Source organism: Hyla sarda, chromosome 9 (assembly GCF_029499605.1).
Source record: "Hyla sarda isolate aHylSar1 chromosome 9, aHylSar1.hap1, whole genome shotgun sequence".
Lineage (NCBI taxonomy): Eukaryota > Metazoa > Chordata > Amphibia > Anura > Hylidae > Hyla > Hyla sarda.
This window is the reverse complement of record NC_079197.1, coordinates 140,183,232-140,207,880: the sequence shown is the minus strand read 5'-3', so window position 1 is coordinate 140,207,880 and position 24,649 is coordinate 140,183,232. Positions and strand designations below refer to the sequence as shown.

At 47.5% G+C, this 24,649-nt stretch overlaps 1 pseudogene; it reads left to right on the top strand.

The window, feature by feature from the left end:
- The first annotated feature begins 16,253 nt into the window (after positions 1–16,253).
- The window catches only part of LOC130291927 (cytochrome P450 2C31-like), a 17,480-nt pseudogene continuing 9,084 nt past the window's right edge, over positions 16,254–24,649 (top strand).

Here is a 24,649-nt window from a genome sequence, read left to right as displayed (position 1 = left end):
AAAGTGATATTAGGTCTGGTGGCAAAATGTCTTTAAGGAAGGGGTCCAGCAGGAGGGTCTTCCAGTGGTCAGTGATGATTTTCTTGATGCTCTTGTGGTCATCATTGTAGGTAGTGATGAAGTTGAAGGAGTGGGTATGTTCAGGTGGGTCATTGTTGGTGACCTTAGGTTTCAAACACTCTTTCTGTGAGAATTTGCTAGCCTTGAGTTTGCTCTGGTTGATGAGTGAGGTGGGGTAGCCTTTGGATTTGAAACGCTGGTCCAGGATTCTACTTTGGTCCACAAAGTCTGAGGGTTTGGTGCAGTTTCTTCTGATTCTTTTGTATTGACCAAAGGGGATGTTTTGTGTCCACTTCTTAAAGTGGCAGCCGTCATAGTTTAGGTAGCTGTTCCCATCCACTGACTTGAAGTAGGTCTTAGTCTGGACCTGGTTGTCCTTGGTGTGGTAGACAATGACATCCAGGTATTCAATGGAGTCCCCTGAGTGGTTAGAGGTGAATTGGATGTTCCAGGAGTTTTCATTGAGGGACGGGAGGAAGTTGTTAAGATTCTCCTTAGAGCTGTCCCAGATGATGATGTCATCTATGTATCTTTTGTACAGTATGCAGTGTTTGAACAGTTCATGTCTGTACAGTACAGTATCTTCGAAGTGTCCCATGAAGAGGTTAGCGAGACTAGGTGCGAATCGGCTCCCCATCGCTGTGCCACAGCACTGGTGGTAGATGCTGCCGTTGAACTGGAACGTATTGTTCTGCAGGATGAAGAGGATGCTGTCCAAGATGATTTGGCGCTGGAGTGGTGGCATGGTGGGATCACTCTGAAGAAAGTGGGATACTGAAGCAATTCGCAGTTGGTGGTCAATGATAGTGTACAGTGATGTAATGTCCATAGTCAGCAGGCTGTAGTGACTTTCCCACTTAACCTCGAGGATGGAGCTGATGAAGTCTGTGGTGTCCCTGGTGTAAGAGGGTAGCACTTGGACGTATGGCTGTAGGATGACGTCCACGTACTGTGACAGATTCGATGTCAAGGAGTTGATGCCGGCGATGATAGGTCTGCCGAGTGGGTTATTTTGGTCTTTGCGGACTTTTGGCAGGTAGTAGAACAAAGGGGTGTCCGGCTCTGTGATGTTAATATAGTTGTACTCCTGCTTTGTGATGATGCCCTCTGTCAGACCATGGTTGAGTAATTTGCTGAGTTCTTTCTGTTGGTCAGTGATGGGGTTTCTTGACAACTTGCTGTAGAAGGTGCGGTCGGAGAGGAGCCTTTGTGATTCATTCAGGTAGTCTGTTCTGTTAAGTAGGACCATGCCGCCGCCTTTGTCAGCTGATTTAATGACGATGTCGAGATCATCTGCCAGTTCTTTGATGGCTTTTCTCTGTTGGGATGTTGGCCTTTAGGTCTGTTGGAGGGTTTGCAGAGTCTCTCAAAGTCAGTTGATACTCCGGCGGCAAAGGTGTCGAGGAAGGGGCGTGGCTTGGCGGTTGAAATGAGCGGTCTCATGGTATAAGTGCTCCCGCTTAGGACCTGCAATTTCATTATCCTGGACTGAATCCTGGAGACTTTGACCCCACAAACCCGACTGAGGACCCGTAATATGCCTCCTCAACCGGATCAGGCTAAACAAAAAGACCGCACGGCGGTCGAGAAGCTCCGAGATTATGCCCGTGCTGAAAAACAAGATGGCGCTGGGCAGGCCGGAGCGCGCTCTGCAGCAGCGGGGGTGAAGAGCCTGCTGCCTGATCTCCCGGACTCTCCTGAACTAACTCTGCGGGAGGTTAGTGACACCCTTCTCATGGCTATCCAAGACTGTCCGACGTCTCTTATCGGCAAATTGGAGGAGGTACGGGTAGACGTCGGCCTCCTGTGTCAGGACATGCAGACCCCCCTTGGTGAGCGGGTAACGGAGACGGAGTCTCAACGCTAGAGGATTCTGTGTAGCCCTTGCCCTCTTCCCTCCGGGAGGTGCAGGAGCAGTTGGAGAGCGCCCGGCAGAAAAAATGATGATTTAGAGAACCGGCTGCGCCGGAATAACATCAGGGTGATTGGCCTACCTGAACCGGCAGAGGGCCAGAACCCCGGGGCCTTTGTTGAAACCTGGATAAAAGAACTCTTCCCGGACGCTCAGTTTTCGGTGGCCTATGCTGTGGAGAGGGCGCATAGGGTTCCTGCTAGGCAACCGGTTCCTGGGGCACCCCCGCGCCCGCTGTTGGCGCGCTTTCTCAACTGTAACGACAGAGACCTGATTCTCCGTTCTGCTAGACGACTTCCTGAAATCAAGTTGCACAATGCTAAGTTATCCATTTTCCCTGAATTCTCATCTGACCTGCAGCGCAAGAAGGCCTCCTTCACATCGGTGAAGGCTCGGCTGAGGTAGCGTGGTGTGCCCTATTCTATGGCTTATCCTGCACGCCTCCGGGTGGTAGACGGAGACCGAGCCATCTTTTTCTCCTCCCCGGCTGAGGCGGATGACAGGCTGCGCGGGCGGCGCTGATCCGGGACCTCCCGCTATAGACTTGTGACCTGCTATCTTGCACTCGGACTGGGACGGTTCTAGGGGCCCTTTTCTTCTCCTGCTTCATGTATGGCTGCAGCTCGGGACCTCTATGCCACGGAGCAGGTACTGTGCCCCTCTCCCATTCCTGGGCACCCCCTTCCCAATTGGTCCCCTGGACTTCCACCTCCCTCCCCAAGCCCTGATGCTGTATTCCCCCCCCCCCCCCCTCCTGGTACATGGGACCGGTTTCTGTGGCGGACCTCTGTTACTACCTGACCACCTGATTGTACCGTGGACTGTGCTATGGGCACCATGTTGGACGCTCTGCTGCACCTTTTCTAGGTTTCAGCTCCCTGGCATTCCGGTATGTGCGCTCAGGGGCATACGGGGATTTTTATCCTGGACTACCTCTATAACTCATACTGTGGACGATGTCCGGATGTCTGTGCCGAACTGTTTTTGTGTCTCATCTCCCTGGTCTCTCCACTTTATGCAATATACACATCCCCTCTGGTGGACACTCGTTGGGGTGCACCCCGGCATATTAGCCTATACCTGCACCGTCCCCCCTTTTTCCTTTCCCCCCCTCCCTCCCCCTCTTTTTTCCCCCACACCTCTCTTCATTTTGTTATGTTTTCTTACCCCTCTCCCAATCCATATCCTTCTTACCCTTCCCTTTCCCTTCCTCTCCTTCCCCCCCCCCTCTCCCCCCGCCCGTGTGCAATTTGACTTGTATATATTATTGTACCCTTCCCCACGAGGGATTTGATGCTGCTCTCTCTTTTGTTCTTCTTCTCCTCTCTCCCAATTGCCTCTAGTTCCTCTTCTCCTTCCTTTTTCTACTTTCCCGGCTGCCCTTGCCCTCCCTCCCTTAGCCATTCTCCATTCTAAATCTCTCTCTCTTGTCTCTTGTCTTCATCTCTGGTGCTCAGACTTGTCCCTTTCCCTAGGGGCTCCCTCCTGGTCTGTCCTGGTCTGCCTACATTCTCTTCTGTTTCTACCTCTGGGTTACTCTCTATACATATTCTAGAGGGGTTTCAGTTCTGGTTAGTAGATTGGTGAGGTGGGATCCGGTGACGGTCCGTAGAGACCCTCAGGGCCGTTACATCTTTGTACATGCATACTTGAACAATGTCCAGTATGTGTTTCTTTTCATCTATAACCCCCCCCCCCCCCCCGCCTCTATGGATATATTACATAAGGCTGTCACTTTTGCTGCTGATTATCCCTCAGCACGGGTCCTCTGTATGGGCGATTTTAATATGGTGCTCGACCCTACACTAGACCGTCATAGCACTAGAGGTACTGTCCTGGCTACTGGTGGGGATTCCCTTTCCTCATTTCTGGGGGAGGTGGGGTGGGTAGACATATACCGTGAGAGGTTCCCACATACTAGACAGTACTCATGCCACACTTTGGGACGTCATGCGCTGTCCAGAATCGACCTGGCGTGTGGTAACTCGCTCCTTCTATCTCAGGTCACCACGATCTCCTATGAGCCGCGTGCTATATCTGACCATTCTCCCCTATTACTTGATGTCTCCATGGTCGGTTCTGGTACACCGCGTAGATGGAAGATCCACCCCTTTTGGTTGGATCAGATTGGCCCTAATGACAGAATCCCTGATCAACTTCAGGTATTTCTTCAGGCTAATGCCCCCGAGGGGTCCCCGGCACTAGTGTGGGAAACGTTGAAAGCCTATCTGAGGGGGTGCTTGCGATCTACTATTTCATTCATCAAGAGGTCCACAGTTAGGAGGGAGGAGGAACTGGCTCAGAGTTGTGCACAATTGGAGGCCCGTTATGTGGCGGCCCTGTCGGAGGCTAATGAGATTTTATGGCTGCGGGAGGGGCAGCAATATATGTTGCACCTCCACGAAAGGGCCAATAGGAAATTATTCTTCACCAAACAGTTTTACTTTGAGCACGGGAACCAATCTAGTAAGTTACTGGCTCATATAGTCAGACAAAACTCCTCTGTTGCTCCTATTCTTAAACTCCGGGCCTCGGATGGGTCCGTCATGTTGGGTAATGATGAGATGTTGCAATGTTTCTCTACGTTTTATTCTACTTTGTATACTTCACAGGTGCAGTATAGTGTTGCTGAGTTGGCTGCCTACCTGGACGGCATTGATTTTCCTAAATTGTCTGCTGAAGATAGGGACTTTTTTGATGCTCCCCTCACTTTATTGGAGTTGCAGGATGCTTTGGCTGACATGGCCAAGGGTAAGTCTCCGGGCCCTGATGGCCTCCCTTTAGAGATTTATCTGAAGTACAGTGAAGTACTCCTGCCTCCTCTGCTAGCTATGTATGACAGAGCCTTTGTTGATGGGGTCCTGTCTGATTCCTTATATGAGGCGACGATTGTTGTCCTCCTAAAACCTGATAAAGACCCTATGGAGTGCGGTTCCTACAGACCAATCTCCTTATTGAATCTTGATTATAAACTTCTAACTAAAGCCCTGGCCAATAGACTGAATCGGGTTATACTATCGCTTGTGCATCATGATCAATCCGGTTTTATGCCAGGCAAATCCACTTCGGATAATATCCGTTGTGTCCAAACTGCCGTCCAGGTGGGTGGTGCTATGGGAGGGGACTGGGCCTTGGCGTCGCTGGATGCGGCCAAGGCCTTTGATTCGATTGAGTGGGGCTACCTCTTAGAAGTGCTCTGTAGGTTTGGCTTTGGTCCCAATTTTAGGTCCTGGGTCTCCCTCCTTTACAGGTGCCCGCGGGCCCAGGTCCTTGTGAATGGCGTGTGCTCTCCTCTATTTCACCTAGGTCGAGGTACGCGTCAGGGGTGCTCCCTGTCCCCGCTTCTGTTTGCGGTGGCGGTGGAGCCCCTTGCTTTGCGTATACGACAGGATCCTGGTTTCCGGGGCATGTCTGTGGGGGGTAGGGAGGAAAGCATAGGCCTTTATGACGATGACACAGTCCTCTTTGTGTCTGACCCCACTACAATGCTCCCCTATGTGATTGACCTGATGGATCGTTTTGGATTTTTTTCGGGACTATTCATTAATTGGTCCAAGTCGGCGGTCATGCCACTGCTGCCTAGAGCATGGCCCCCGACGTTAGGTGGTCTCCCGGTTGTCACTACGTTTAAATACTTGGGGGTGTATATTAATAGGGATCCCTTACTGGATCTTGAGGTCAATGTTCTTTCCCTCCTGTCCTACATTAAATCTAAGTTTAGGATATGGGCCCAGCTGCCACTGTCTGTCTCTGGACGTATTAATCTTATCAAACTTATTATTCTCCCCAAATGATTGTATACACTGGAGCATGCTTCTGTTCCTGTCCCTAAATCCTTTTTTGACTCTGTACACTCCCTTATGTCTCCGTTTATTTGGGGACCTAGTAGAACTAAGATTAGTCTCACCACTCTCCAGCGTCCCAAGCTGGAGGCGGGTATGTCCCTTCCTGATTTTTACTTGTATTACCTGGCGGGGCAGTTAAGGTATATTAGACATTGGGTTCTGGGAGACTCCATGCCAGACTCTGAACAATCTTTGAATAGGTTTGTCCCCTCAGTGTCTCCCCGGATGCTCTTGGATGTCACGATGCCGGCTGGCAGGAGGTGGATCCTCTGTGCCAGAGAGGGATAGCGAGGACCGTGCTAGTGGACCGGTTCTAAGACACTACAGGTTTTCACCAGAGCCCGCCGCAAAGCGGGATGGTCTTGCTGCGGCGGTAGTGACCAGGTCGTATCCACTAGCAACGGCTCACCTCTCTGGCTGCTGAAGATAGGCGAGGTACAAGGGAGTAGGCAGAAGCAAAGTCGGACGTAGCAGAAGGTCGGGGGCAGGCGGCAAGGTTCGTAGTCAGGGGAGATAGCAAAGTTCTGGTACACAGGGTATAAACACACAAAAACGCTTTCACTAGGCTCTAGGGCAACAAGATCCGGCAAGGAAGTGCAAGGGAGGAGACTAGATATAGCCAGGAAACAGATGGGAACCAATTAAGCTAATTGGGCCAGGCACCAATCATTGGTGCACTGGCCCTTTAAGTCTCAGGGAGCTGGCGCGCGCGCGCCCTAGAGAGCGGAGCCGCGCGCGCCAGCTCATGACCGCAGGAGACGGGAACGGGTAAGTGACCTGGGATGCGATTCGCGAGCGGGCGCGTCCCGCTGTGCGAATCGCATCCCCAACGGCCATGACAGGGCAGCGCTCCCGGTCAGCGCTGACCGGGGAGCTGCAGGGAGAAAGGCGCCGTGAGCGCTCCGGGGAGGAGCGGGGACCCGGAGCGCTAGGCGTAACAGTACCCCCCCCTTAGGTCTCCCCTTCTCTTTATCGGGTAACTGCCTCCCCTGGGATGAGGACACCGGGAAAGGAAGGAGGGATTCCTCAACGGCAGGCAGAACCGCAGGAGTAGGAATGGGGAGAGAGGGCAGAGGGCGAGACCTGGCACGGGGCAGTGTGACACCAGGACGAGGGCCATGAGGGGACACAGAAGCTTGCCTGGGAGGGGGGGAGGGGCATTTCCTGTGGCAGGCAGAGTCCTTAATGACCTTAGGGGGACCGGATACAGGAGGAACCACAGAGTTACGGCAAGGGTTACTGGGAACCGGTTTTAGACAGTTCTTGGCACAAGAGGACCCCCAACTCTTGATCTCCCCAGTGGACCAATCCAGGGTTGGGGAATGAAGTTGAAGCCAGGGAAGTCCAAGGAGAATTTCCGAGGTGCAATTGGGGAGGACCAAAAGTTCAATCCTCTCGTGATGAGATCCGATGCTCATAAGAAGGGGCTCCGTGCGGAAACGTATGGTACAGTCCAACCTGGCTCCGTTGACCGCGGAGATGCGGAGTGGCTTGACAAGACGGGTCACCGGAATATGGAATTTATTCACAAAGGACTCCCGAATAAAATTCCCAGAAGCTCCAGAGTCCAGACAGGCCACGGCTGAGAGGGGAGAGCTGGCTGAAGTGGAAATCCGAACAGGTACCGTGAGACGTGGAGAAGCCGACTTGGCATCAAGAGACGCCACACCCACGAGAGCTGAGTGTGAGCGTGCGTTTCCCAGACGTGGAGGACGGATTGGGCAATCCACCAGAAAATGTTCAGTACTGGCACAGTACAAACAAAGATTCTCTTCCTTACGGCGATTCCTCTCTTCCAGGGTCAGGCGAGACCGATCCACTTGCATGGCCTCCTCGGCGGGAGGCCTAGGCGCAGATTGCAGTGGAGACTGTGGGAGAGGTGGCCAGAGATCTAAGTCTTTTTCCTGGCGGAGCTCTTGATGCCTCTCAGAAAAACGCATGTCAATGCGAGTGGCTAGATGAATGAGTTCATGCAGGCTAGCAGGAGTCTCTCGTGCGGCCAGAACATCTTTAATGTTGCTGGATAGGCCTTTTTTAAAGGTCGCGCAGAGAGCCTCATTATTCCAGGAAAGTTCAGAAGCAAGAGTACGGAATTGTATGGCGTACTCGCCAACGGAGGAATTACCCTGGACCAGGTTCAGCAGGGCAGTCTCAGCAGAAGAGGCTCGGGCAGGTTCCTCAAAGACACTTCGAATTTCCGAGAAGAAGGAGTGTACAGAGGCAGTGACGGGGTCATCACGGTCCCAGAGCGGTGTGGCCCATGACAGGGCTTTTCCAGACAGAAGGCTGACTACGAAAGCCACCTTAGACCTTTCAGTAGGAAACTGATCCGACATCATCTCCAGATGCAGGGAACATTGGGAAAGAAAGCCACGGCAAAACTTAGAGTCCCCATTAAATTTGTCCGGCAAAGACAGGCGGAGGCTAGGAGTGGCCACTCGCTGCGGAAGAGGTGCAGGAGCTGGCGGAGGAGATGGTTGCTGCTGCTGTAGCTGAGACTGAATCTGCTGTAGCTGCGACTGGAGTTGCTGAGTCATGGTGGTCAAGTACGACAGCTGGTGATCTTGTTGGGCAATCTGTCGGGCTTGCTGGGCGACCAGTGTGGGGAGGTCGGCGACAACAGGCAGAGGAACTTCAGCGGGATCCATGGCCGGATCTACTGTCACGATGCCGGCTGGCAGGAGGTGGATCCTCTGTGCCAGAGAGGGATAGCGAGGACCGTGCTAGTGGACCGGTTCTAAGACACTACAGGTTTTCACCAGAGCCCGCCGCAAAGCGGGATGGTCTTGCTGCGGCGGTAGTGACCAGGTCGTATCCACTAGCAACGGCTCACCTCTCTGGCTGCTGAAGATAGGCGAGGTACAAGGGAGTAGGCAGAAGCAAAGTCGGACGTAGCAGAAGGTCGGGGGCAGGCGGCAAGGTTCGTAGTCAGGGGAGATAGCAAAGTTCTGGTACACAGGGTATAAACACACAAAAACGCTTTCACTAGGCTCTAGGGCAACAAGATCCGGCAAGGAAGTGCAAGGGAGGAGACTAGATATAGCCAGGAAACAGATGGGAACCAATTAAGCTAATTGGGCCAGGCACCAATCATTGGTGCACTGGCCCTTTAAGTCTCAGGGAGCTGGCGCGCGCGCGCCCTAGAGAGCGGAGCCGCGCGCGCCAGCTCATGACCGCAGGAGACGGGAACGGGTAAGTGACCTGGGATGCGATTCGCGAGCGGGCGCGTCCCGCTGTGCGAATCGCATCCCCAACGGCCATGACAGGGCAGCGCTCCCGGTCAGCGCTGACCGGGGAGCTGCAGGGAGAAAGGCGCCGTGAGCGCTCCGGGGAGGAGCGGGGACCCGGAGCGCTAGGCGTAACATTGGAGAGTCCTACCCTAGGGGGCCGTACTTACTTACCTCTCCATAAACTGGCTGTAAAGGTGTGGCGGGACGCTAAGTCAGTATCTGGATATGCTGATATACCGTCTGATACCCCTCTATGGCACAACCCCTTTCTCATTCATGTGGGTGATGCTCTAGACTCTGCTTTTTGGATGAATGCTGGTGTACTCACTCTGGGCGATGTGTATAGGGATCATGTTTTGTGTTCCTTCGAGCAATTGCAATCAGAATATGATTTACGCCGACATTGTTTCTTTAAATACTTACAGCTCCGTCATGCATTGTCAACACAATTCCCTGCTGGAAGTGCGCCCATATCGGCCTTCCCTCTTATTGGTATTTTAAAATCGCAGAGTCCTAGGGGACTGGTGTCCATCCTATATATGCACCACATTCAGGCCAAGAACTCCCGTTCCCGGTTGCCGGCTGTCCGACACTGGGAGTCTCATATTTCCAACCTGACCAAAGATGATTGGGAGGAGATGCTTTCCTCACATATGGTAGTATCTCCTTCTGCTAATAATAAACTGATTAAATTAAATATTATACATTATAGTTACATCACCCCCATTCAATTACTTAGAATGAGTCGCTCTGACTCGGACGCCTGCCATCGATGTGGTGCGGCTAGAGCTGATTTTTGGCATCTTATTTGGGCTTGTCCTGATATAAGATCCTTCTGGCAGGATGTCCTTGGACTTCTTGCCACAATTGTCCAACCTCCCCCGGGGTGTGATCCTCTGATTTGCTTATTTGGAGTTCTGGATGAGGAAGTGTGGCCACATTATGTGCGCACTTTACTGCGTGAATCCTTATTTTTTGCTAGGAAGGCGATTGCCCTCAAATGGATGGACCCCGGCCCGCCTTCCCTGTCTCAGTGGAAAGCCTGGGTTAATGCTATGATACCCTTCTCCCATATTGTTTACAAGAATAAAAAATGCCCTGGTAAATTTCTTTCTGTGTGGGGTCCCTGGTGCTCCTCACCATTGACTCAGTGTTCCTACTCTACATCCCCCTGAAGAGATTTAGGGTCATGACTGTCCTTTCAATTCTAAATGTGGTTGTATGTACCCCTTTGTTTTATGTATGTTGCGCTGTTTTGCCGGATGTATGTACTCCCTCCTCTCTATGGACGCATGGGTCTGCTTTAACAGTAGGAATACTATGCTTAGCACTCGTGACTGGATATGGCGGTATCTGCTGAGTTCTACACAACGGCCTCTCTTTAATATTATTTTGCCAACTTTATACTACATACCATCCCCCTTTTTCGTTCTTCTCGTTTACCCTCTCTTTGTTTTAAGGTTTCCCAACTGGCTGTTCTCAGTTTTCCTCAGTTTATGTCCTCACTGCACTGATTACTGACGGATTTTTTATGGTATTCTGTCGTTTACATTCTGTCTACTTGTACATGTTCTCAGTGCCTTTTTATTTGTGTACTCCACTTTGTACCATTTTGTTTTGTGAGGCGATTTGGCTGATGTTTGTTTTGTCTTCAATAAAACATATTTAAAAAAAAAAAAAAAGGTGTCGAGGAAGTTGCCTTTATGATGAGCTGGAAAGAATAGGGACTTGGGTTTGAGTCCACTGTGATGTGGTGGAGGATCAATCGGTGTGGCAGGTACCATTGTCTGTGCAGCTGCAGGTGTCTCTTTTGTGTAGTGACTGGGTAGGTTGAAATGTCTTTTAAGAGTTAATTTCCTGATGTAGGCATTGAGGTCCAGGAACAGGGTAAAGTCATTTGGTCTGGCTGATGGGCAAAAAGACAGACCTTTCTGGAGGACACTCTCATGGTGTTTAGTGAGAGTTTTGCTGGACAGATTGAAGATTTTTACTGTGTCCAGGTGGGTGGAGGATGGAGTAGGTGGTTCAGAGTCTTTTACTGGAAGTGTTTGTTTCTTTTTCCTCCTCTTCATCCTCTCTTTCTTTTCTTTTTTGTGTTCTGGTTTGTAGTGATGCTTGCAGTGGCGGGGCCAGTGTGACTTTCTCCAGGTACTGGTTGATGATCCCCGCTTGTACGGCCTTCACCTGGAGCGGTGTGGTGTTGCAGTTCAGGGCCGGGGGAAGGACAAAAAAAGACTCAGCCAGGGAGGCGTTGACCGTGGAGAAATCCCCCAGGTCGGTGACTTAGTTTCCCTTGAAGTCGGGGGGAGATAGCGGGTAGCCGGCTGTGGGGGTGAAAAAAGAGGTAGTGTCTTTGGAGGCAGATAGCAGTAGTGGTGATTGCTGGGTGCGTGGAGGTGTGATGCTGCAATTTTTTCTAATTGACTGGGAGAATTGTTGTCCTGAAGAGAGGTCCTGGGAGCCTGAGGCCAATATTTTGGACAAGGAGCTTATTCACAAATTCCTTGGTTCCAAAAAGAGGGGGAGACGTAAGGGGGGGGGGTACAATATTGCAGAGCGCTCCGGGTCCCTCTCCTCCCCCGGAGCGCTCGCCGTGTTCGGCTCCTCTTCGCAGCACCCCAGTCAGACTCGCTGACCAGGAGCGCTGCTCTGAACCCTCCGGCGGGGATGCGATCCGCACGGCGGGACGTGCCTGCTCGCGGGTCGCATCCCGTCCTCCGTCTGCTCAGTCCCGGCGCGCGCGGTCCCGCTCTCTAGGGCGCGCCGGGTCTCTCAGATTTAAAGGGCCAGTGCACCATTAATTAGTGTCTGGCCCAATCAGTTCCTAATCACTCCTACACTTAAAAACCCACTACTCCTTCCTGTCCTCGCCGGATCTTGTTGCCTTGTGCCAGTGAATGCGTTTCTTGTGAGCCTATTGCCTGTGTATCCAGACCCTTTGCTGTTGCCCCTGACTACAAACCGTTGTCACCTGCCCTGACCTTCTGCTACGTCTGACCTTGCCTTTGCCTTGTCCTTGTGTCCCGCGCCTGTCCCAGCTGCCAGAGAGGTTGAGTCGCTACCGGGTGGAGCTACCGGGTGGAACAACCTGGGGATTACCTGCCGCAGCAAGTCCATCCCGCTTTGCGGTGGGCTCTGGTGAAAACCAGTAATCCCTTCGATTCCGTTCCCCTGGTACGGCCCACTCCATCGCCTCTCTGACACAGAGGATCCACTACCCGTGTCCCCCCCCCCCACCCTGACAAGGTGGGATTAATAGATATGTGGAGAGTTAAAAATCCAGCAAAAAGAATTTACTCCTGTTGGAACAAAACATGTCAAACACTATCAAGAATAGACATGTGCCTAGCAAATAAAGAGATAAATCTCCAATCCCCTTCAGGAGGGGATACCCCCCCTTTTCCGGGGAACAATGCCCTAACTTATAACCCAAATAAAATTTAACTTTTATTGTGATTGATTAAAATAACAACCTCAAGTACCCTCATCTTCTTCTTTTTTAGGGTTGGCACAAGGCCAAGCTGGCCAGACGGGGTTGGATACAACAGGGGGGGCTCCACAGCCCACCATGACGACATTCAGTCTCCCCCCCCCCACCTCCCCACCTACTCTAGAGAATCTAAATAGTACCAGCTCATGCGGGGCATCTGCAAACTGGATGGACTATAGGCATCCCGCAGGTAGAACGATAAGGGAACAAGATCTAAATATGGATATAAACCCCAAGGAGAATACACGAGTAAAAGACATGCAAATTATAAACCTATCATCCTACCAGTTGCAAGAAGCTGAAAGCACCCTCCTATTAAGGGGTTTGTCCTTCACACCTACACCCAGATTCGATGAATTTGGGTGGGTGAAGGACATAAACCTCTTTGCGCGCAAGTTAGCGCTACACAAATGGCATAAGGAACATAATAGTGAGGGTACTAGCTCAAGCAGCAGGGAATCAGCAGCCCTGGAAGCCCTATATGATCTCCTTTCAGAAAACGAGGGTGATGAGGTGATCATGAAAGCACCATTTACAGACCTCAAACCAAGGGCTAAAATAATACCCACATTTAATCAATATTCCAACATAGAGATGTTTGTGAACTTGGTCACAGAAGAGATTAAATCCATCAAACCGAATAGAAGCACGATCCACTCCAACTTGACACGATCAGAACAGAATGCCCTGAGGAAAATAAAGGAAAACGAGGATCTAGTAATTAAGCCCTCAGACAAGGGCGGGAACATCGTCCTTATGGATAAAAAGGACTATGTTCACATGGCCCAAAGCCTTCTGGAAGACAGGGGTACCTATGAACCCCTTGATAGGGATCCGACAGCCCCCTACCTGGGAGAGCTACGGGCTTTGCTCGACCTAGCAAAAGAGGAACAACTGGTCTCAGAGGACGAACACACTTATCTGATTAACACCCATCCTACAATAGCGACGTTCTACGCCTTACCAAAAACACATAAATCAACTGACCCAATTAAAGGCCGTCCGATAGTTTCTGGGAACAATAACCTAACGGAAAAAATAAGTTTATATGTTGATAAAATACTTACTCCTTTTGTATCTTCCCTTCCTTCACATTTAAAGGACACTAAGGACACGGTTCTGAAAATAAATGATTTAATGGTGAATAACAACACTTTGTTAATGAGTCTTGATGTAGAGAGTCTCTACAGCAATATAGCACATGACCTAGGGATCATTGCGGTATACACTTTTCTTTCCACACGGAGTATACACTTTAACAAGCACAATCAATTTGTTCTGACACTCCTGGACTTTATCCTAACTCACAATTATTTTCTCTTTGGCGGTGCCCTCTACCGGCAGGTGAGGGGCACCGCCATGGGGACAGCTTGTGCACCGTCTTTTGCAAATTTGTTTTTGGGGTGGTGGGAGAGCACGATTGTTTTTAGTGACACGCTTACACAATACACGGAGCACATTCTTTTCTGGGGAAGATATATAGATGATGTTTTAATTTTTTGGGACGGTGATGGGAATCTGTTTGGGGATTTTGTGGAGAAACTAAATAACAATAGTATTGGTATGAAATTTACGGCAGAGGTAGGAGGACGCAGTATTAATTTCCTAGACCTAACCATCTACATAGATGAGAATCAACAGATCCAAACGGATATATACAGGAAGCCAACTTCGACCAATAGCTTTCTGCATTGGGAAAGTTGGCATCCTGAAATCCTGAGACGCAGCATACCAGTAGGTCAATACCTACGTGCTAGGCGAAATTGTTCTGAGGAAGGGACCTTCCACAAGGAAAGTGGGACCCTGATGGAGAGATTTGTCACCAGAGGGTATCCCAAAAGATGTATGAGGAAAGCATTCAACAGGGCAAAAAAGAGTGATCGTGTCACCCTGTTGGGACCAAAAAGAGTCCCGACGGCAAAACCGACCATCAGATGTATAGGCACGTATGATGCCTATGCCCCCAGGATAAGGACCATCCTGACCAAATATTGGAGGGTTCTGAAATCTGATCCGGATCTGAATGAAATACTAATGGAAAGACCAAGCATAACCTATAGACGGGGGAAAAACTTACGAGATCTCCTCGTTCACAGCCATCATAAGGAAGGAGGAACAGTGCAAAAATCAGGCACATGGCTACCAGACCCCCCAAAAGGATCTTTCCCATGTGGGCATTGTGCCTCATGTAAGTTCATGATAAAAACCAAAGATTTTATTAACCCACAGGATGGAAGGAAATATGACATCAGGAAATTTATAAATTGTAGCACCCGTAATGTTATCTACGTGGCCAAGTGCACATGCCCTAAATTGTATGTGGGAAAAACCACTCAAGAACTGAGGAAGCGAATAAGCAAACATGCCAGTACAATCAGGACAGGAATCGATACCCCCATCGCGAGGCACATGAGAGACAAACACAGAAATAAGCTAGAGGAGATCAAATTTTGGGGTTTAGAGAAATATGAAATGGGCCCAAGAAAGGGAGATATAAATCGGTTATTACTTAAAGAAGAAGCTAAATGGATCTACCGTTTAAAGAGCAAAAGCCCTGGAGGTTTAAACGAAGGTTTTTCCTTTACACCATTTCTTGAATAAACCAAAGAAAGAAAAATTAAGAGCCTGTGTCTATATAGATACACACTGTGGAACAGAGCAAAACTAAGAAAATGTGGAAATCACAGCAAGACTGGCAACAAATAGGGTAGATTGCCGAAAATAGAACAGTCCCCCATGGAAAGGAGAGGACTACAATAAAACAAGTTGCGTATTCTAGTACAGTCTGAGATAAGAAGTCTTACACTAGCTATGGACTAGTAACGTACCCTGCCCCCCTCCTCTTCCCCTGGTTCCCCCCCCCCTCTCTTTTTTTTTTCCCCTCCCCCCCCTTCCCCCTCCCCTCCACCATGTCACACTCCTACCCCCCACACATTAATGATAATAACTAGGGGACACATACTCACCATGGACGGGGATGGATGAGGAGAAATGCTGTAGGAATGTGAGAGTAAATAAACCTGGTAATAAAGAAGAAAATAATGACTTATACGTGTGAATAAGTTAATAATGAACACACCATATATACACACCTCTTATATACACATAAGGTGTTTAGTAAATAATGAACACAATAATTAGAAGGATAGTTGTTAAAATAATAAACGCACTAAATCTGGGATGATAAAGGCACAAACAATAAATGCACACAACCAGGGATCTACTCCGCACCAGAGCAAATGATACTTTAGAAATGATGAGGGGGAGGGAACAGTGTATGGGGCAAGATGATAAATAAGATATATATATGTATATACATGCACCAAAATAAGAAGCAAAATGGATGAATAATAACAAAATAATATATAAAAAAAATAATATAAAAAAATTTAATCATACATAATATGTAACATCTGGTATATTATATACATACATATATAAAAATAATAATAAGATAATAAAACAAGAAAAAATAGACGAACTAGAATATTAGCAAATCCATGATATGGAAGAGAAAGGCAATAAGCTCTAATATTGAAGAAGTAGATATAGAATTAAGAAGAGGAGATCCAGGAAGGTACGCACATGCGCATTGATGAAAAAGAGATGTTGCGCTTCAACGGACGAAGCTTGTGTTCCACGGAGAAGAGGCCTGCATACGGCGAAGGCGCGAACTCGGGAACGGGCGCAGCAGACAGATAGAGAGGCCGGATACCATGATAGTAATGGGCATGCGCACCCTTGGCGGCCGGAAACAACGGAACGCCAACCATACCCTAATTGGATCAAGATCCATCACTGGAGCATCGGAAGTGACGCGCAAATGTAAGATTATAAAAGATAGTGCCAGCACACTGAACGCTGAACGCAGTTTAGGCAGCTCTCTGAAGAAGTTTGGTCACAAACGAAACGTTAGAGCATCTATACACTTTTAGACAGGAATACAGGCTGTGTCTAAGTGTGGAGTTACTATGTAACGGTAGTGAACCGGCATAGGGGAAAAAGAGAACTCCATAACTTACACTGTAGCACCACCTAGTGGGCAATCATTAGAAGACACCCTGTATTTCCTGATAGTTTTAAATCACTACATTTGATTTTCACGTTTTCCATGTTATTTTAATCAATCACAATAAAAGTTTAATTTTATTTGGGTTATAAGTTAGGGCATTGTTCCCCGGAAAAGGGGGGGGGGGGGTTCCCCTCCTGAAGGGGATTGGAGATTTATTTAGTAAGAGCCCATAACCCAGTGGGACCTCCCTGTTGGACTAGCAAATAAAGAGGGATCCCCTAAGATAGGAAAAAATAAGATACCTTGCTCGCTGTGTCTCAGACCACACCCCAATAGAAATGAATATTAACATGCATATATCAGAAATAAGTGGGATGAAAAAAATAAACCCCTATTGGTTGGAATTAATAGACATAAAAAAAAGATAGAGGAGCATATGGAGCATATTTTTTCCTATTAAATTGGGGTACAACATCAGAACAGATGGTATGGGACACAGCAAAATCCTTTTTGAGGGGAGAAGTGATGTGGGCCATCTCCAGAAAAAAGAAAGAATTGAGAGAAAAAGAGCAGGGGCTGATATCAGGGGTGGTAAAAGCAGAAGAAAGATACCTAATGGACCCTGCTAACATAGAGAAGCAAGAAACATGGAAAGATAATCAAAATAAATTAAATATGTATTTAGAAGAAAAAAGTAAGAATAAATTAAAATTTTTGGGACAACAAAAATTATGGGAGTCAGGAAAACCTAATAAAAGGCTCATGAATATAATACAGAATCAACAAGGCAAATCTCATATTAATGAAATAAAAAGTGGTACAGGGAAAGTATGTAGGGACCCAGAGGAAATCAGAGAAGAATTTGTAAAATACTAAAAAAAAATATACACATCAGAGATTAAACCCCCCAAAGAAATAATTGTTAAATATTTGGACGATATAAAGATGCCCAGACTATCAATACAACAAGAGAAAGAAACGGGGGGGCCCAATGACCCTTAGGGAGTTAGAAGAAGCTTTAAATAAGATTAAAGGGAACACGAGTCCCGGCGGGTATAGGTTCCCGTTTGAAATATATAGGAAATTTTGAAGAATCCTTATCCCAGCTCTGCTTAGAACTATAAATAGTTATTTAAAAACAGGAACCTTACAAGAAAAAATGAAAGAAGCAGAAATAATATTACTGTTGAAATCGAATAAAGATAAGAAAGAAATGGAATCATATCGTCCAATATCATTATTGAACACTGACGTAAAGATCCTGGCGAATGCTCCGGCATTGCGTTTGAAAAAAAAGGTAGGGGAACTGGTGCATAAAGATCAGTGCGGATTTATCCCAGGTAGGATGACCAAGCATAATATCTACAGGACCCTTACCGGAGTACAGTCGGTGGTGGGAAGAGAGGGAACCCACTCCATCCTGTCACTTGACACAAGTAAAGCGTTTGACAGGGTGGAGAGGGAGTTCCTATGGGGAGTACTGGAAAAATATGGGCTTCAGAAGGATTATATGGAAATGATCAAGATGCTATATAATGGAGCGGAAGCTAGAAAAAATATAGAAGGGAAAAGATCAGAGAGTTTTTTAGTGACCCGGGGTACAAGGCAGGGATGCCCCTTATCTCCTCCACTTTTTGCGCTAGTGGTCTAACCCCTGGCGGTTAAAGTCAGAGAAGATCAGCAAATAAAAGGATTTAGAGTGGAGGGTAGAGATGAGCGAACTTTTCAAAAATTTGATTCGGCCGATTCGTCGAATTTTCCCGAAAAGTTTGTTTCGATCCGAATTCGTTTGCGGTGAATCGATATTAAAAAAGACTATTTCTAGCCTACATACAGCCTCTATAGGGGTATAGAACACTTTGTTGTGTCCTAAAACGCATATGGAGTGTGCTGGGGTAGTGAAATAATACTGTTATTCAGAATAGCATGCAGATTACCGGCATCACTCTTAGAATCACTGCCGCACAGCAGCTCAATGACAGAGCCTGGTGGTGGCATCAGTGTCAGGAGACCATATAGTGACTGAATGACATAGCGTGGACATGTTGGCAGCAAGAGGAGACCATTTAGTGGCTGAATGGCACAGCGTGGAGTTGGCTGATGCACTAGTACACTACATACCAGGGCTTCACAATCCCCCCCCCCAAAAAAAACTACACAATAAATGACATTTTTGTCAAAGATTTCTCATTGGTAGCACCCGCTATCCAAAAATTAGAAATTTCCAGACCCAGGCCCCACCTCTGCGGCATCAGCAACCCATATATTGCCTGAAGGACACAGCCTGGAGTTGGCTGATGCACCCGTACACAATGGCTTCACAATCCCCTCCAAAAAACAACAAAATGTTAGAAATGTTTTAAAGAAATACCTTTGTATAAGAACAAGCGCATATCCAACAGTTCACAAGACTCTATAATGCAGGACGGTGGACCACCCAAAGACATTCTTCTCAAAAATAATAAACCACACAATGTTTGAAATTTGGTTAAAAAAATGATTACATGTTCTGGATGCAGCAGCCTCCCTTGGATTTTAATGGAAAACGGTCATCCTGTTTACCCACACTAAACCCAATACACTGGGTTATAGTGTGAGTGAACAGGAGACCAATGCGGGGTCAGTGACTTAAATATGTACCTTCAGTCTGGCGCGGTGTCCCTCCGAAGGTCCCCTTCTATCTTCGGTGAATTGAGTGCTGGAGGCGAGCCCACCGGGTGAATTTGAATATTCATGGTCGCTGGTCACGTGAGTGCTTGTGCCTAAAGAGCACATGTGCCCAGCGGTCATGAATATTCAAATTCACTCGGCGGGCCCGCCGTCGGCGCCCAATGCAGCAGGTACGTATTTAACTCACTGACCCTACAGGATGACCGTTTTGCTTTTATGGGTTTCTGCTGCACTGTGCACATGGCACAAATTCTGCGGAGGAAATTAAAATTTCGGATAGTATATGCATTGTCATCAAAGGAGACAGCACATATATGAGCAATCCAGCACCTGTTGCACACCAAATATCTATCTGGAATTTTTCTGCCGAGTGAATCCTAATCCTTCATCTCTAAAACCTACAGCACGTTGTAGATGATTGGCGCTATTTTTCAGCTTCTCGGTATGTTCCCCCGTTTGATGAGACGCCTTCCTGGACCACACCAGAAAATCTTAGCAAACAATGTCAAGTTAAAAACATTTGTGAAGGAAATGATAAAATCACACCAAGACACCCTCGATAAGAATTACCCTCGGGACCTCATTGATTTCTTCCTCATCAAATTGGAAGAGGTAAGCTTCATCACATGACTAAGGTCCGCAAACTGTGGAAACCACTGACTGATGCCTTAAAGGGGTACTCCATTGGAAAACATTTTTTTTTCTTTTTTTTTAATCAGCTGGTGCCAGAAAGTTGAACAGATTTGTAAATTACTTCTATTTAAAAATAGTAATCCTTCCAGTACTTATCAGCTGCCATATGCTCCACAGGAAGCTCTTTTATTTTTTAATTTCCTTTCTGTCTGACCACAGTGCTCTCTGCTGACACCTCTGTCCATTTTAGGAACTGTCCAGAGTAGGAGCAAATCCCCATAGCAAACCTCTCCTGCTCTGGACAGTTCCTGACATGGACAGAGGTGTCAGCAGAGAGCACTGTGGTCAGATAGAAAGGAAATTAAAAAAGAAAAGAATTTCCTCTGTAGTATACAGCAGCTGATAAGTACTGGAAGAATTTATATTTTTAATTGGAAGTAATTTACAAATCTGTTTAGCTTTCTGGCACCGGTTCATAAAAAAAAAAAAAAAAAAATGTCTTCCAGTGGAGTACCCCTTTAACCTATTAAGGACCCAGGGCGTATCACACCCTGGGCCTTAAGGACCCAGGGCATATCCATACGCCCTGGCGTTTTCCGGTCTCTGCCGCGCGCCGGGCAGAGATCGGAACTGGATGCCTGCTGAAATCCTTCAGCAGGGATCCAGGGCAAACGCTGAGGGGGGCCATGTAGGCCCCCCATGTCGGCGATTGCCGCAAATCGCAAGGGAAATCGCCCTTGCGATCTGCGGCGATACCGGGCTGATCGGGTCTCTGGGACCCGACCGCCCGGTAATTTTGCATGATCCCAGCTGTCACAGACAGCCAGGACCATGCTGAAGTATCGGAGCGATTCTTCGGTTAGTTAACCGACCAATCGCAGGGGGGGGGCGGTTACTTCCTCCCGCCCGGCCCCTGGAAGTCCGGAGAAGACGGGAGGAAGACCGGAGGACGCGGCGGGGGACGGGGGAGTGCTGAGGACCGGCCCCGGTACTTACCTCGTCCCTGAAGACCCGGATCCCTGCGATGAAGGTGGCGGCGACAGGTGAGTTGATCTTCAGCCGCGGTCGGGCCCTTTACAGCAATGCACGTCGCCGTAAAGCGACATGCATTGCTGTAATGGGACCCTGTAAACTACAACTCCCAGCATGCCCAGACAGCCCTTGGGGTCTGGGCATGCTGGGAGTTGCAGTTTTGCAACATCTGGAGGTCCACAGTTTGGAGACCACTGTGCCCTTCCAGATGTTGCAAAACTACACATCCTCAGCATGCCCTTACTGTCCAGGAATACTGGGAGTTGTAGTTCTGTACCATCTGGCCCTTCAGATGTTGCAGAACTACAAATCCCAGCATGCCTGGACAGTTTTGGCATACTGGGAGTTGTAGTTTTGCAACATCTAGAAGGGCGCAGATTGGGAACCACTGTATTAGTGGTCTGCAAACTGTAGTCCTCCAGATGTTGCAAAACTACAACTCCAAGCATGCTGGGAGTTGTAGTTCGGCAACATCTGGCTCTAAAGATGTTGCCGAACTACTACTCCCAGCATGCAGAGAATGTTTAGGAGTTGTGGTTTTGCAACAGCTGGAGGCACACTGGTTGGGAAACATTGTCTGTTTCCTAACTCAGTGTTTCCCAACCCGTGTGCCTCCAGCTGTTGCAAAACTATAACTACCAGCATGCACTGATAGACTGTGCATGCTGGGAGTTGTAGTTTTGCAACAGCTGGAGGTCCCCCCCTGTGAATGTACAGGGTACATTCACATGGGCAGGGGCTTACAGTGAGTATCAGGCTGCAAGTTTGCGATGCAGCAAATTTTGCGCGGCAGCTCAAACTCGCAGCGGGAAACTCGCTGTAACCCACCCGCCCATGTGACTGTACCCTAAAAACACTACACTAACACAAAATAAAATAAAAAGTAAAAAACACTACATATACACATACCCCTACACAGCCCCCCTCCCCAATAAAAATGAAAAACGTCTGGTACGCCACTGTTTCCAAAATGGAGCCTCCAGCTGTTGCAAAACAACAACTCCCAGTTTTGCTGGACAGCTGTTGACTGTTCAAGCATCTGGGAGTTTTGCAACAGCTGGAGGCACCCTGTTTGGGAATCACTGGCGTAGAATACCCCTATGTCCACCCCTATGCAAATCCCTAATTTAGGCCTCAAATGCGCATGGCGCTCTCACTTTGCAGCCCTGTCGTATTTCAAGGCAACAGTTTAGGGCCACATATGTGGGCGCAAAGTGCTCTGGGGGCGCACAACAAGGCCCAGAAGGGAGAGTGCGCCATGTACATTTGAGGTGATTTGCACAGGGGTGGCTGATTGTTGCAGAGGTTTGGACAAACGCAAAAAAGAAAAAAAAAAAAACACATGTGACCCCATTTCGGAAACTACACCCCTCATGGAATGTTATGAGGGGTGCAGTGAGAATTTACACCCCACTGGTGTCTGACAGATCTTTGGTACAGTGGGCTGTGCAAATTAAAAATGTTGTACAGCCCACTGTTCCAAAGATCTGACAGACACCAGTGGGGGTAAATGCTCACTGTACCCCTTGTTGCATTCCTCAAGGGGTCTAGTTTCCAAAATGGTATGCCTTGTGGGGGTTATTTTGCTGTTCTGGCACCATAGGGGCTTCCTAAATGCGACATGCCCCCCGAGCAAAATTTGCTCTCAAAAAGCCAAATATGACTCCTTCTCTTCTGAGCATTGTAGTTCACCCATAGTGCACTTCAGGTTAACTTATGAGGTACCTCCATACTCAGAAGAGATGGGGTTTCAAATTTTGTGGGGTATTTTTTGCTATTAACCCTTGCAAAAATGTGAAATTTGGGGGGAAACACCCATTTTAGTGAAATTCTTTTTTTTTTACGTATGCAAAAGTCGTGAAACCCCTGTGGGATATTAAGGCTCACTTTATTCCTTGTTACATTCCTCAAGGGGTCTAGTTTCCAAAATGGTATGCCAGGTGGGGTTTTTTTGCTCTCCTGGCACCATAGGGGCTTCCTAAATGGGACATGCCCCCGAGCAAAATTTGCTCTCAAAATGCCAAATATGACTCCTTCTCTTCTGAGCATTGTAGTTCGCCCGTAGTGCACTACAGGCCAACTTATGGGGTACCTTCATACTCAGAAGAGATGGGGTTACACATTTTGGGGGGTATTTTCTGCTATTAACCCTTGCAAAAATTTGAAATTTGGGGGGAAACACACATTTTAGTGAAATTTTATTTTATTTTTTTACATATGCAATAGTCGTGAAACACATGTGAAGTATTAAGGCTCACTTAATTCCTTGTTACGTTCCTCAAGGGGTCTTGTTTCCAAAATGGTATGGCATGTTTTTTTTTTTGCTGTTCTGGCACCATAGGGGCTTCCTAAATGCAACATGCCCCCCAAAAACCATTTCAGAAAAACGTACTCTCCAAAATCCCCTTGTCACTCCTTCGGTTCTGAGCCCTCTACTGCGCCCGCCGAACACTTTACATAGACATATGAGGTATCTGCTTACTCGAGAGAAATAGGGCTACAAAAATAAGTATACATTTTCTCCTTTTACCCCTCGTAAAAATTCAAAAATTGGGTCTACAAGAACATGCGAGTGTAAAAAATGAAGATTGTGAATTTTCTCCTTCACTTTCCTGCTATTCCTGTGAAACACCTAAAGGGTTAAAAGGCTGACCGAATATCATTTTGTATACTTTGGGGGGTGCAGTTTTTATAATGGGGTCATTTGTGGGGTATTTCTAAGATGAAGACCCTTCAAATCCACTTCAAACCTGAACTGGTCCCTGAAAAATAGTGAGTTTGGAAATTTTGTGAAAAATTGGAAAATTGCTGCTGAACTTTGAAGCCCTCTGGTGTCTTCCAAAAGTAAAAACTTGTCAATTTTATGACGCAAACATAAAGTAGACATATTGTTTATGTGAAAAAAAAATTTAAATATTTAGAATATCCATTTCCCTTGCAAGCAGAGAGCTTCAAAGTTAGAAAAATGCTAAATGTTCAAATTTTTCATAAAATTTTCAAATTTTTCACCAAGAAAGGATGCAAGTTACAATTTTTTTTTACCACTTTGTTAAAGTAGACTATGTCACGAAAAAACAATCTCGGAATCAGAATGATAACTAAAAGCATTCCAGAGTTATTAATGTTTAAAGTGACAGTGGTCAGATGTTCAAAAAATGGCCGGGTCCTAAGGTGTAAAATGGCCTGGTCCTTAAGAGGTTAAGGTGTCAGTGATCACAGTACGGATGAATGTGTTGGAAAATTGTTCTGCATAGATCTGATCATTTTCAATGGCCTTTCATGTTACAGTTCGAAAAATTAATTGAAATACTATAAACATGGAAAATTCTGCTAAAACTATTTTTTCAGGAAAAAAATAATCCAGAAAGTGAGTTTCAGGAAAGGAACCTACTGGGGATGGTGGTCGATTTGTTCTTTGCTGGGACAGAGTCTACAACCATGACGTTGAGATATAGCTTTCTAATACTTCTCAAATACCCTGAAGTACAAGGTAAGAGGTCTCTCTACTAAATGCTGCACCTCAGGGTCTATTCACTGTTGAAGGATAGCGGATAAGTATCTTATCGAGGGGGTCCAACCTCTGTGACCCCATGGGATCTCCAGAACGGGGCCCTGTCTCTCCTTGTTCATGGAGCGACTTGTCACCATGTGTTCCATGCATTTTCTATGGGAGCGTCAGAGATACACAAGTGCTGTACTCGGGTCCCATATAAAATGCATGGAGCATGTGCCAACAAGCTGCTCCATGCAAAGGGAGAGATGGGG